Below are 14,303 nucleotides of genomic sequence, written 5' to 3' on the forward strand. Positions count from 1 at the left end.
CTGTAAAGCAAATAGATGAAGATGCTTATCGCAATAGGGTTGGCAGTGATAGCTGTGAATGCGGCATGCGATGACCCAGGCAAAGGTTTGCTGGTACGGGAGTAAGAATGTGCACGCTGTTGCTTTCCCATGGGACGGGAGGATATACCGTTCTTCATCGCGCGCCTCGCCTTTTCTTGTTCACATGGGATCTAGCAACTGGAAAACATATACCATCGCAATCTGCAGCAGGGAATGGCGGCACATTTCAGTTATCGCCTGTTATAAGTGTGCACTGCACTTCTAACGGCACCACACATTGTGAAACAGATGGGCAAAGATGCTTGTGGCAATAGGATTAGCGGTGTTAGCTGTGAATGCCATGTGCAAAATTCACTTGTACTGAAATGGGAAAGTGAGAGCGCACCAGCATTTTTACGGGAGATAGGTGGGTGAGTGTTGCGGTGAAGCTGCCATGGCAGGCAGCTATATACTGTTCTCGATCATGTGCGCCTCGCACATTTTCTTGTTTATGTAGGATCTAGTGGCAAATAACCTCTCATACAATCGCAGTTTGGTGACATGCTGAACATTTGTGGCGAAAAACCGTATTGTCTGGGAATGTATGAACCGGTAAAAAAAATGAGTGTAACTTTATTGGGTCATCTTTTTGTGTTCTCGCTTGCAAACACTGAACGTTGGCTCCGTGAAAACGTATGCAACAGGAACATATTGTTACTGAACTGTGAATATTGAACTGTGTAGAAAGACAGAGATGAAAGAGGCTATTTACAACCTATTTACACTGGACTGGAGCCAGAGCACCAGGCCGACATTCACTCGTGCCAAGGGCACAGACCCATTTCGTCGTCGTTCTCGCGGCGGCTCATCTCTTGAGCATCGCTCGATGATATGGTAATACTTACCCCCCGGCGGCAAAAGCACCGTCACGGTGCTGTTGGAGAGTTGTAAGGTTTGAGTCGGGCGACGTGGACAATGTCACTGGTTCTCACTGCAGAGGACGTAGTGGGCGTGGCTAGAGCGATTTCGTAGGTGACATCGGTCACTTGGCAAAGCACACGATATGGGGCCGTGTAGCAGGAAAGCAGTTTTTCACAAAGGCCAACTTTACGTGATGGTGACCAAAGTAACACGAGGGTGCCGGGTACAAAATTGACATCACGGTGACGGAGGTCGTAGCGTTGCTTTTGTTTGTCTTGAGAGACTTGTAGACGACCGCGCGCAAGTTGGCGAGCATGGTCAGCACGGGCAATAGCTAGCGCTAGTTGATGCTGTGGTGGACAGAAGCACAGTGTCCAGTGGTAGCGTCGGTTCACGGCCATACAAGAGGTAAAAAGGAGAAAAGCCAGCAGTGTCAAGACGGGAAGAGTTGTACGCAAAGGTGATGTAAGGTAGAGCTTGGTCCCAGTCACGGTGGTCGTCTAAAACGTATTTGGATAGCATGTCTGTAAGGGTGCGGTTCAAACGCTCAGTGAGGCCGTTCGTTTGAGGGGGGTAGGAGGTGGTAAATTTATGCTGTATTGAGCAGGCATGCATGATGTCGTCAATGACTTTGGCTAAGAACGTACGGCCACGGTCTGTTAGCAATTGACACGGAGCACCATGAATCAAAATGATATCATGCAGGAGGAAGTCCGCAACATCAGTTGTGCAACTGGTCGGAAGAGCGCGGGTTACGGCGTAGCGGGTCGCGTAGTCCGCCGTGACTGCAACCCACTTGTTTCCTGATGTAGATTCCGGAAATGGGCCGAGAAGGTCTAAGCCGACACGATGGAAGGGCTCGGCAGGGATGTGGAGCGGCTGCAGATAACCAGCAGGGAGCTGGGAAGGCTTCTTGCGTCGTTGGCAAAGTTCACAAGCGGCAACATAACGTCGTACGGAACGGGTAAGGCCCGGCCAGAAAAAACGTCGACGTACACGGTCATAGGTTCGAGATACGCCGAGGTGTCCTGCTGTTGGTGCGTCGTGAAGCTCTTCTAGAACGGTTGAGCGGAGGTGTTTAGGTATGACAAGTAGGAACTCGGAGCCGTCCGGATGAATGTTACGATGGTACAAAGTACCGTCGCGGAGGATGAAAAGGCGTAGTGTGGCGTCGGCTGGAGAGTGTTCAAAATGGTCGATGAGTGCTCTGATGTAGGTGTCACGACGTTGCTCGTCGGCAAATGAAGCAGCTGCGACACAGAGAATACGCAAGCAGCACTAGTAATATTGGAGGAGTCAGGGTCGTCAACAGGGTAACACGACAAGCTGTCAGCTACTTGGTGCAGGTGGCCAGACTTGTAGACCATGGAATATAAAAATTCTTGTAGCCTCAAAGCCCGTTGACCAAGCCGGCCTGTAGGATCTCTTAGCAATGAGAGCCAGCAGAGAGCAGGATGGTCAGTGACTACGGAAAAAGGGTGACCGTAAAGGTAAGGACGGAACTTCGCAACCGCCCAGACAACAGCAAGGCATTCTCGTTCCGTAATGGAATAGTTGCGCTCCGATGGTGTCAGGAGGCAGCTCGCATAAGCAATAACGTGATCCTGGCCATGCTGATGCTGGGCTAAGACGGCACCTACGCCATGATCGCTGGCATCTGTACGCAATTCTGTAGGGGCATCAGGGTCGAAGTGGGCGAGAATGGGTGGTGAGGAGAGAAGAGTAACGAGACGAGAGAAGGCGGCGGCTTCCGCAGTACCCCACGAGAACAGTACGCCTTCCTTCAAAAGATTAGTGAGGGGTCTAGCAATTGCCGCAAGATCTTGAATAAAACGACGAAAGTACAAACATAGCCCTACAAAACTTCGAACGACTGCGGCTGTTTTCGGAACCGGAGAGTCTCGGACAGCGCGAGTTTTGTCGGGATCAGGCTGTACTCCGGAAGCGTCAACGAGGTGGCCCAGAACAGTAATAGGCCGAAACGACATTTGGACGAGTTAAGTTGCAGCTTCGCCTTTCGAAATACATCAAGTATAGCTGTTAGACGCTAAGGTGAGTGTCGAACGTGGGCGAGAAGACGATGACATTGTCGAGGTAGCAGAGACATGTGGACTATTTGAAACCTCGGAGCAAGGAGTCTATCATACGCTCAAAGTTGGCAGGGGCGTTGCATAATCCAAACGGCATTACTTTAAATTGGAAAAGGCCATCAGGTGTGATGAACGCGGTTTATTCTCTGTCCATATCGTCAACAGCAATCTGCCAGTATCCAGAACAAAGATCAATACAAGAGAAATAGCTGGAACCGTGAATGCAGTCAAGGGTGTCGTCTATACGTGGGAGTGGGTAGACATCCTTCTGAGTAACGCTGTTCAGATGACGGTAGTCTACACAGAAGCGCCACGTGGCATCCTTCTTCTTAAGCAACACTACAGGTGACGCCCAGGTACTCGAAGAAAGCTCAATGATGTTTTTGTCTAGCATTTTGTTCACTTCACTTTGAATTACTTGGCAGTCCGACGCAGAAACTCGATACGGTCATCGGTGAATAGGAGTAGCATCGGAAGTAAGAATCCGATGCTTGACCGCGAGCGTCTGGCCTAAAGGGCGATCGTCGAAGACGAAAATATCTCTGTAGGACGATAATACTTAGTAAAGGTCTTCAGCCTGCGCAGAAGACCGATCCGTCGCAACCATTTTCTGTATCTTGGGATCGGCGGCCGAGGCTGGCACGATGGGCCTGCTGAGCTTGCAAGAAGCATCGGTCGATAAAGTTGCCACGTGATGGTCGCCGAGACAATCAACGTTGGCAAGGCAAATACCTTGCGGTAGAATTTGCTTTGCCAATCTAAAGTTAAAGATAGGCACGAAAGTGCAGTTTGCAGTAATAGTAAGTACAGTAAAACCTTTGAAGCGGTATGAGCCTTGGAATAGAAGATGAAGAAGCGCAGGAGTCTGGGTTCAGGAGAAGAGAAGAAGGAAGTGAGAATAAAAAAATGTAGACAAGATGGACGCCAGTTCCACAGCAATGCTTTACGTTTACTGTGTCCTTTAAGTAGGAACGCTACATTATTTTGGCGCAGCCGACAGCGAACTCCAACATGTGGGTGAGATTTTTCCTTGAGGAGACCTCCGCGGACAAGATCATCTTTTCGAGATACCAAGCTGAAGATGAACCAGCGGTGGAACTACCTCGCGAACTCAACTCGGCAGAACTCATGAACCTGGTTTTAGAGAAGGCTTCCATGGACCCTGATGAACTACGTCGGAAGGGTGCTGTGAACGTGAACTTGCCTCTGGTGATCTTCGACGAATTAGTTCTTCAACCGATGCGTCGGAAGGACTCTGGACCACAGTCGTCGACGGAAGAGGTGAGCCTCGTTTTGAAAGCACTTCGGCTACAACAAGAACAGATTTCGCAACAAAACCAGCTGGTGACATCGCTTATAAGCTCTTTAAACGCTGAGAAGCCAGTGACTAAATTTGTAGAACCTGATGCATTCGACGGCATGTCATCAAGTCCAGAAGGTTGGCTTGAATTCTATGAATATGCCGCTGGAAAGAACAACTGGCACTCTAATGAGGACAAGATTACTAACATGCGTAGTTACTTAAGCGGTGTTGCACGGAAGTGGTATGATTTGCACATTATTGAACAGGCTGGCAACTCTTGGAATCAGTGGAAAGAAAAATTCTTGACGACATTCCGAAGCAACCCAGTGCAAAGGTGGGACGCCGCGCTTAATTTCAAATTCAAGCAAGGCTCCCTCGTAGAGTATTTCTTTGACAAATGCCGCCTTTTAAAGCTGGCCGAGCCTATGCTTCCTCCGTCTGCCGTAGTAGCACTAATAATGCACGGACTGCACGCGCAAGTCCTGAAGCAAGTGCAACTACGGTCACCTAAAACTATGGACGGGCTCCTGGAGTGCCTTCACGACATATCATTTACTTCAGAAGAAAATATAAACGCTAGCTCAAGCGGTCACTTCACACGGTCCGGCACGGATTGGTCAAGCCGTAATCAGCGAGAACCGCGCCGCCTTGCAGGCGGCACAGAGAGCTTGGGTTGGCGCGCTCCCAGAGGTCGGGTGCATAACATCGACAGCGACCCTGTTCCCCTACTTTCGGACGCTGAAGAGGCTCCGACGACAAAAAACTGATAAACAAGGGTGATCAGTCCGACCCGATGACCACAACTGAGACTGTTTATTTAACTTGCTCTAGCCTACTTCACATCCCTGTGAAAGTGGGAAACAGACACATGATGGCTTTGGTTGACAGCGGTGCTTCTGTGTCTATAATAAATGCCAAGCTGGTAGATGCAAGTCACCTGCATAGTGGAAGAGTACTACGGGTGCAAGGCTACGATGGAAAAGTGACAATGCATAATCAGTGGGCCTCAGTAAACATCGAGTTCCAAGGTCATGAAATAGCGAGTGAAGTACTGGTGATTGAGGGGGTGACGTATGACTTTCTGCTATCCAGACCAGATATAAAGAAACTAAAAATCAACGTATACTGGGACGATGCGGTTTTAGTGGAAGGACTATCAAGGCAAGAGACACAGCCGGATAGAAAGGATAACCTGCGAGTTGTCAATTGCGCGGAGGATATTGCAACGACCTATCCTGAACTAGTATGCATAGGAAGCTATCCACCGGCGATGACGTCACACAAGGTGCCTTTCGAACTCACCGACAAGACCGTCATCCGAAAATCACCTTACAACATGTCAAGAGAGCGCAAGATATGGTTGAAGAAGGAATTGCAGGAGATGCTAGACGCCAATATAATCCGGCCTTCGGTGTCACCCTTCGCCTCTCCCATAACTATTGCGCCGAAAGAAGATGGAACTTTCAGACTGTGCACAGATTACAGGGTTCTCAACCGACAGACAGAACTTATACCATTTCCCATGCCGAAGATAGACACGATTATAGATGAGACAGGTGGTTGCCGATGTTTTTCACGTATTGACTTGTGCAAAGGTTTCTGGCAGATCCCGCTAACCGAAGAAACAAAAATTTACACTGCTTTTATCACGCCCTTCGACCTGTACGAGTATAACCGGCTTCCTTTCGGCTGGAAAAACTCACCAGCATGGTTCCAGAAGATTATGAACGAAGTCCTGAAGCCTTTCCTAGGTGTCTTTTGTAACGTGTACATAGACGATATTATCGTCTTCTCCAAAACAGAGACGGAGCATCAGGCACACCTGTCCCAGGTATTAACCCTTTGAAGGTTTTTGCCGTACATGTACGTCGGCGGTTTTCTGTCCCGCAAGGTCTTTGCCGTACGGGTACGGTTTCGACCTTCCGTTTGAAATTTCGCGCCATAATGACTATGCACGCTCACTGGGAGGTGCTGCCACCTCTTAGGACTTACAAGAAGCGTTTGAAATTCGTCTACCTTCTTGGGGAGATAAACATAACTGACTTCTAGCTTCAGCGCGTCGTCGCGCAGACTGCGGCAACACCCCTTTTGCGGTTTCGGTTTCGCCGCGTGATCGCAACGGAGGCGCGCGAAACGTAATTTTTCTCTTTGTCGGCACTCTCTTGCAGATGCTGTGGAAGTTGATTTCTATCTTGATTGGCGCTGCTCTTAGCTTGTTTATAAAGCCGCTCGCGAGGTATTCTCGCTTTCAGCGGCAACGCGGTTTCGGTTCCGCTGCAACGGAGGCCCGCGAAACGTGATTTTTATCTTTGTCGGCACGCTATCGCAGGGGCGGCGGAAGTTGATTTCTATCTTGATTGGCACTGCTCTTAGCTCGTTTATCACCGCCGCTCATGAGGTATTCTCGCTCTCTGCGGCTGTTCGGGGACTCGTGTTTCAAGGATACCACACTCTGAAATACTATTGAACATTTTGCAGTTCTGAGTGATGCCGACACCAAAATACTGTTCCTAATTTTTTCTTTACTATTTATTCCCGACTTTATACATCTTGGACATTCAAGATCCGCAATAAAATAATTTGACCCCCTGGGAAAGTTTTCTTCAAAACAATTCGACCCTCAAAGGGTTAAATGCCTTGAGCTTGGCACACCTCAAGGTTAATTTTAAGAAAAGTGCGTTCTTTCAAAGAAAAGTGGTGTTTCTTGGAAGAGTCTTTGATGGGACTACCAAAAGCACGAAACAAGAGTCCGTCGAGAGGATTTCCCAACTGGTAAAACCATATGACGTACACTCATTGCGTGTATTTTTGGGATTAGCAGGACATTTCAGGCCCTTCATAAAAGACTTTGCCATCAAAACAAGATGCCTCACGCGCCTAACACAGAAAGAAGTTCCATTTGAGTGGAATGAGGAATGTGAGAGAGTCTACCGTGATCTGGTGCACAGAATATCTGCTGACCCTATTCTACGCATACCAGATTTCACTTTACCCTTTGAACTGAATACCGACGCCTCACACTATGGGACAGGTGCAGTCTTGTACCAGAAATGTCCAGAAGCATCCGGCCGAGAAAAGCGACACGTAGTAGGTTACTACAGCTACACCCTCAAGCCACCTGAAGTCAACTACACCACTACTGAAAAGGAAGCTCTTGCAGTCCTCAAAGCAATTCAGTACTTCCGTACGTACCTAGAAGGTGCGAAGTTTACTTTGTTCACCGATCACCAAGCCCTCACTCATCTCTTGAATATGACCCAACCTAAGGGGCGTATCGCCAGATGGGTGAACTATTTGCAGCAGTTCGATTTCACCATCTCCCACAGACCTGGACCCCTTTTGACTGATGCAGATGCATTGTCTAGACTGATGATACAGGCCAACAACAAACAATCGGCAGAAATCAATGAAATTAAATTGTGGGAAGGCACTGAACAATTGATTTTTAGGGAAGGTCGCTATCAAGTCCCGCCAACGCTGGTTTCCAGGGTGCTTTATTTGTACCACGATAGCCCAGAATCTGGAGGACACGACGGATTTTGGCGCACCTACAACAAGCTAGTCAAGAGATTTACGTGGCCTCACATGAAAGACGACGTCAATCGATACGTTCGTTCATGCCACATTTGTCAAATCAACAAAGTGAAATATAAGCAGCCTACGGACGCCATGATAGTACCTTGCCACTCAAACGTGCCTTTTGAAGTTATACACCTGGATTTCGCCGAGCTAAATAAGAAACGAGAAGGAGTCCGAAAAATGCAAGCTTTTCTTCTGGCCATAGATGAATGCACCAGGATGGTCGCGGCACGGGCAGGAAAAGAAGATGCGAATAGTGTCATCGCCCTTCTCGAACGGGATATGTTTAGGACAACCAAGACAATTGTATGTGACAACGGTCCAGCGTTCAAGAGCGAAAAGCTAGCAAGATGGGCTCGAGACCATAATATATCAATCCAGTTCTGTGCGCCATACCATCCCGCAGCGAATGGGCTTGCAGAGCGTGCTATACGAGATGTTAAACAATACATCAGGATGTACGATAGTTTCCCTGGTGGTTGGAAATGCTCTTTAGAAGCAGCTGTAAGACATCACAATCGCTCCTACACCAGCGGCTTGGGATGCAGCCCGCAATTCGCTTCTTCAGGAGAAACCCCTATTCTTCAGGCGGACCGTGAAATGGGCTGTTAGAAAATCTCCAGATCGTCGAGGAAAGGAAACAGAAATCGCAGGAGGAGAGGTACCGTAAACGAATGAAAAAAAATTTTGACAAGAGACATTGCTCAGATATTCCAGACATTCAAGTCACCGACCTCATTCTAGTTAGGAAAGGAGTAAGAGAATCCAATGCCAAATTTTATGGTCCTTACTCTGTGACAAAGACGGCCACTCAGAAAGGAATATTGAAGACTGTGTGGTACATTGGCGAACGTGGCTCAGTTGAATGTGCTTCGATTGGAAACGTTTTCAAGTATTACCCCAGGAGGGGTTAGCAAAAGAAACCTGGAAGGGTGAAGCGGTATGAGCCTTGGAATAGAAGATGAAGAAGCGCAGGAGTCTGGGTTCAGGAGAAGAGAAGAAGGAAGTGAGAATAAAAAAATGTAGACAAGATGGACGCCAGTTCCACAGCAATGCTTTACGTTTACTGTGTCCTTTAAGTAGGAACGCTACAACCTTGTTAAACCGTACCTGCTTAAACAGTAGTTTCATTTTAAAAGTAGTAAAGTAAAATCCCCGACTCAACGGCCATTGAAGCATTTGTATCCGCATAAACCGTACCAGCTTATTGCGTACGCATCGGTTAAAACGTAGCGTTTCAACTTTTCGTCGCGCAAACACGGCGGTGCGCCATCTCCATCGGGCCAGCCGGCAGAACAACAAGCCTCAGAGATTGAAACAATGGCCTCCAAGTGCCCTGTGCGTTTGTGTGTGAAGCCACCTCAACATCATTTCGACGCCGTGCCAGAGAGGTTTATGGCGTCGTGCAAGCGAGGACTCGCGTCATTCCGAAGCTCGGATAAAAAGACGCCGGGTGCTCAGCATAGAAGAAAAATTACACATTGTCCGTACTATCGAACGTGACACGAAGTCGGCGCTGGCACGCAACAGGGATCTGCTGTTGACTAAAGTGTGTGGCATTTGGAACGCGAAGAAGTTGATCGGCAGCACTGCTGCGACCGCGAAGACATGTCGGCTACGAGGTTCGACTTTTGGCCATCGTTGCCCGTGTTGTTGCCGAAGTGTCGACTAGCGACAGTGATTAGGACGAGACGGAAAGCGACAGCACGGGCGATTCAGGCCCGACAGCGGCATAAGCTGCGCGTTACCTCAGCCTCATGAATGCAATTGTCGCGACAAGAACAGGGGGGCGATAACGTAACTCTATTCCAAATGAAAAGTATTCAAAACTGCGGCACCCGGCAATGAAAAATGCGCCCCCAGAACTTCTGCAGCACTACTGTGCACGTGCACGGAGAATACGTAACACCAACGAGGAATCTGCCATGCGAGTGTTTGCAGAGAAGAGGGGGCTGGCTGAAAAGCTGGCACGCAGCTTCAGTAAGTTTGAGGCCGCTGTCGTCGTCGTGCTAGGCCGCCGCGGCATCAAACGAAAATAACACTTTTGTTACACGAAGTGAATAAATACTGCATGTTTTTTCCCCTTTCATCGCACTCTCTCTGAGTTTCGTTTTCGACAGGTAAGTGGGTGATCTCATGCCATTTGGTTAAACAGTACTACCGTTTAGTATGTACTTTTTCCGATCGCCGGCCAACTACGGTTTAACGAGGTTTTACTGTATACGGTGAGGCACGGTAACGTCATGCTGTAGTGGCATGTCGGGCAGAGGAGTGACAAGGTAGTCGCCATCAGGGACTGGTGGGGAAGACAAGAGTTCAATATAGGCTATTGATTTTGGCGGCAGGCGAATAAAGCCGGTGGGGCGTAGGCGGCACTGGGGTGCATCAGAAGCTTCTGCGAGAATCGGCAACTCAAGGTGAAGGGTACTGGCAGAGCAGTCGATAAGAGCAGAATGCGCGGAGACAAAATCGAGGCTGAGAATGAGGTCGTGGGGACAATGAGCAATCACGGTGAAGAGGACAGGAGTGTGGCAGCCGGCGACGCTAACACGTGCCGTACACATGCCGACGATAGGCACAGTACTGCCCTCCGCAACGCGGACGACGCGTGCCGATGCTGGGGTGAGGAGCTTGTTTAGTCGTTGTCGGAAGGCAGCACTCATAATAGAAAGATGTGCCCCTGTATCGATGACTGCCGTGACAAGATAGCCATCAACGTCAATGTCAAGAAGGTTTTGGTTCGTGTTTAACGTGAGCAGAGGATTTGAGGGCAGTGTCGACAACGCAGCTTCACCACCAGAAGCTGCAGTGTCTAGTTTTCCGGCTGGGCCCGGAAGGTGACAGGCAGCGAAGAGAAGCGGTGGGGTTGGGGCAAACGAAACTGATGCCGTCGAGGTGAGGGTGAGCGGCTGTAGTGAAGGTTCGGAGCAGGGCCATCAGCAGCAGTGGGTTCATGGCGGGTGGCATAGGGAACAGAAGGTCCAAAGGGGCGGGAATGGGCGGCGGTGTTTGTAAGAGGAGGCGGTGGCCATTGATTGCGGCAGTGACGAGCGACATGGCCGATGCGACAGCAGTGGAAGCAGATTGGTCTGTCATCAGGGGTACACCATTCGGACGGGTTGCGGCGAGATGTGGTAGAAAAGGACTGTCGGGGACGAGGAGGACCGGTAGAGAACTGGGGAACGCTGGGTTGAGATGTTGAAAACACGGAGTTCAGACCCATGTTCTCAAATTCCTGTCTGACTATGGCCTGAATCATGGCAATCGTGGTTGCTGGCGGATCGGAAGGCGTCGTGGAGAAAGCTGGCAAACAGGCGGCCTCGAGCTCGCGGCGAACAATACGGGTGACGTTGTCACAGGCGGTGGCCTGACGCGGTCGACCCTCACATGTCGACGTAGCAGCGGTGTTGGGTAGCCGCGTGATGTGGTGTGTGATACGGCGGCTCTTGGCTTGTTCAAGGCAACGGCATTCTTTTATGATGGCGTCGACTGTTGAGACGTTGCCGAAAACAAGCAAATTGAAAGCATCGCCGGCGATGCCTTTTATAACATGGGACACTTTATCTGATTCAGACATAGCATCATCAGCTTTGCGGCATAGAGCCAAGATGTCGAAGATGTATGAAACGTACGGCTCTGTAGATGTCTGAACACGAGACGCAAGAGCCTTTCTCGCAGCAACCTTGCGGCCAATGGGGTCGCCGAACAGTCCCCGTAGCTTTTCTTTGAAAGTGTCCCAACTGCTTATCTCGTCGTCATGATTCTGGTACGTACCACACGCGTGGGGTGCTGCCAAGATAAAAGATGACATTGGCGAGCATAATGGTTGGGTCCCACCTGTTATTAGCGCTGGCATGTTCATATAGCTTGATCCATTCATCAACGTCCTGTCCCTCCAGGCCAGAGAACACACCAGGGTAGCGATGTTAGGCAACCGTGACGATTGGAGCAGTCGCACCAGCCGAAGCGTTGCAGAGGCGGGCTCGTCACCGGGAGGCATGGTGACAAGCTCGATGGACCGACCACTCTGGAGTTCCGTGGCGAGGACGGGGATCGCTGACCTCCCCCAGAATGTTACATGTAGAAAGACACAGACAAAAGAGGCTATTTACAGGCTATTTACACTGGACTGGAGCCAGAGCACCAGGCCAACATTCACTCGCGCCAAGGGCACAGACCCACTTCGTCGTCGTTCTCGCGGCGGCTCGTCCCTTGAGCATCGCTCGATGATATCGTAATAGTACAGTCGAACCTCGATATATCAAACAGCGCGGTGATCGCAAAATAGTTCGATATAGCTGGAATTCGATATATAAAATCACGTAGAAAATTCATCAAGAACTTGCACAAATCAATCAATGAACCAATCGTGGCGCAATAGATACTCGCATGAAGCTTCAAACAAAGTATTTATTTCGTTCGCCGAAAGTACTGAAGCAGCGTAGCCTGCTACATATTGGCAACCGCGTGCTTGACAACGGCGTCCTCAACATAGTCCAAACGGTCCAGAAGAGACGGTCCAGTGCTTTCTATTGCGCCGCAGTAGCGGCGTACAACGGCCAAAGCAGCTACAGCCTCAGTTGCAGTCGGGAGCGGGGCAGCATCAGCGCTTGCTGGATCAGCCTCGGCAGCGTCTTCGTTTGGCCGCTCAGCAGTCACTTCTGCCGCGATCTCACGTCTGTTAGGGCCGATTTACGCTCGAGCCGCCCATCGCCGCAAGCCGCACCGCACGTTTGCGGTTGCGCGAAAAATTGCACGTATCCAGCACTTGTGCACAAATTACGATTTACACTGTGTGCACAGTGTATACCTTACACATTGCAAACCGAAATTTGTGCACAAGTGTTTGATACGTGCAATATTTCGCGCGACCGCACGCGTGCGGTGCGGCTTGCGACGATGGACGGCTCGCCACTGTTCCGGTGCTGTCGTCACCGCCAACGAAGTCCTCAATGCACATGCTGTGTGGCTCAGCACCGACAAAGAGCTCCAACTGTTTCCACGGCCGCGTCGATCACGCGCGCACGGCAAGCCTCGCCGTGCGCGCGTGATCGAGGCGGCCGTGCTGGCTCCAAGCCGCCGCGTGTGTACGCCACTACGTTCAAATGGCGCCCTCGGCGCAACCGATGTGGGCAGCTGTCGTACGCAGCAGTGCGGAACGCCCATCGCGCCGCCGCTATCTTCGAGAGTGTTGCGGGAAAGCTCGCCTCCTGTCAACACGTGCTGCAAAATGTACCTACAGGGGGAGAGAACATCATAGCAGCGCTTGACTTAAAAAGCGCTTTTGATACGATCTCCCATACCCTCATACTTGAAGAGCTCGAAAGAATGGGCTGTGGAATTAGGATCCACAATTACATCCGCTCTTTCCTTACTGAACGTAAAGCCACAATAGGTATAGAAAATATTCGATCTTCCAAACTCCCAATGCCTAACAGAGGCACACCACAGGGTGCCATCCTCTCACCACTTCTATTTAATGTCGCAATGAACCGCTTGGCACGACAACTAGAGAAAATTAATGACCTCAACTTCGCGTTTTACGCAGACGACATCACGTTATGGGCCTGCAAAGGCTCGTTAGGGCAAAAAGAACAAACTATCCAGGAGGCTATCGACTCGGTGAAGGACTTCGCAGAACAAAACGGTATGCAATGCGCTCCGGAAAAATCTGAGTTTATCCGGATCCACGGGCGTAACTACAGAAACAAACCGAACATCCACCTAACTATGGGTGACCAGACGTTACCAGAAAGAAATATGATCAGAATACTAGGACTATGGTTACAAAGCAACAAAAGAGCCACTCACACCATTGCGACTCTAAAATCAAGCACGAGGAGCATCGCTAGACTAATTAGCAGAATTACAAAGAAAGGTAAAGGGCTCCACGAAAACGAAACCATAACACTAGTCCAGGCTTTTATTCTTAGCAAAATAACATATGGACTACCATATCAAGAGCTAACCCCGTCGGAAATCAAAGAAATCGACCTACTAATACGTGGCGCGTATAAGGCAGCGCTTGGGCTTCCTAAGAATGCGGCAAACGAGAGGGTGCAAGCTCTAGGCATATACAACACATTTGAAGAGTTAAGAGCAGCCGTTCTCATGACACAAAGAGAACGACTATGCCTCACAAGCACAGGTAAAAACGTTCTGTCGCGTTTAGGTTACCCATTGCGACCGCAGTACTCCAGGGAACAAACGACCGCAATGCCGGATCCAATACGCGAGCGCATAGTGGTCTCCCCAATCCCACGCAACATGAACAAAACTTATCACACAGCGAGAAGACAAGCGAGAGCTAAACATCTTCAGAAAACCTTCGGCAGTAATCAAGATGTAATGTATACTGATGCAGCTAGATTTAGCAAAGGACATGTAATAGTGGCAGTTCAACCCACACG

At 49.7% G+C, this 14,303-nt stretch overlaps 1 protein-coding gene across 7 annotated transcripts in view; it reads right to left on the reverse strand.

Moving 5' to 3' along the window:
* Positions 1-14,303, reverse strand: part of LOC135921124 (uncharacterized) — a 224,424-nt gene that overhangs the window by 142,585 nt on the left and 67,536 nt on the right. The gene's annotated exons all lie outside the window — the stretch shown is intronic.

The sequence above is a fragment of the Dermacentor albipictus genome, chromosome 2 (genome assembly GCF_038994185.2).
Source record: "Dermacentor albipictus isolate Rhodes 1998 colony chromosome 2, USDA_Dalb.pri_finalv2, whole genome shotgun sequence".
Classification (NCBI taxonomy): domain Eukaryota; kingdom Metazoa; phylum Arthropoda; class Arachnida; order Ixodida; family Ixodidae; genus Dermacentor; species Dermacentor albipictus.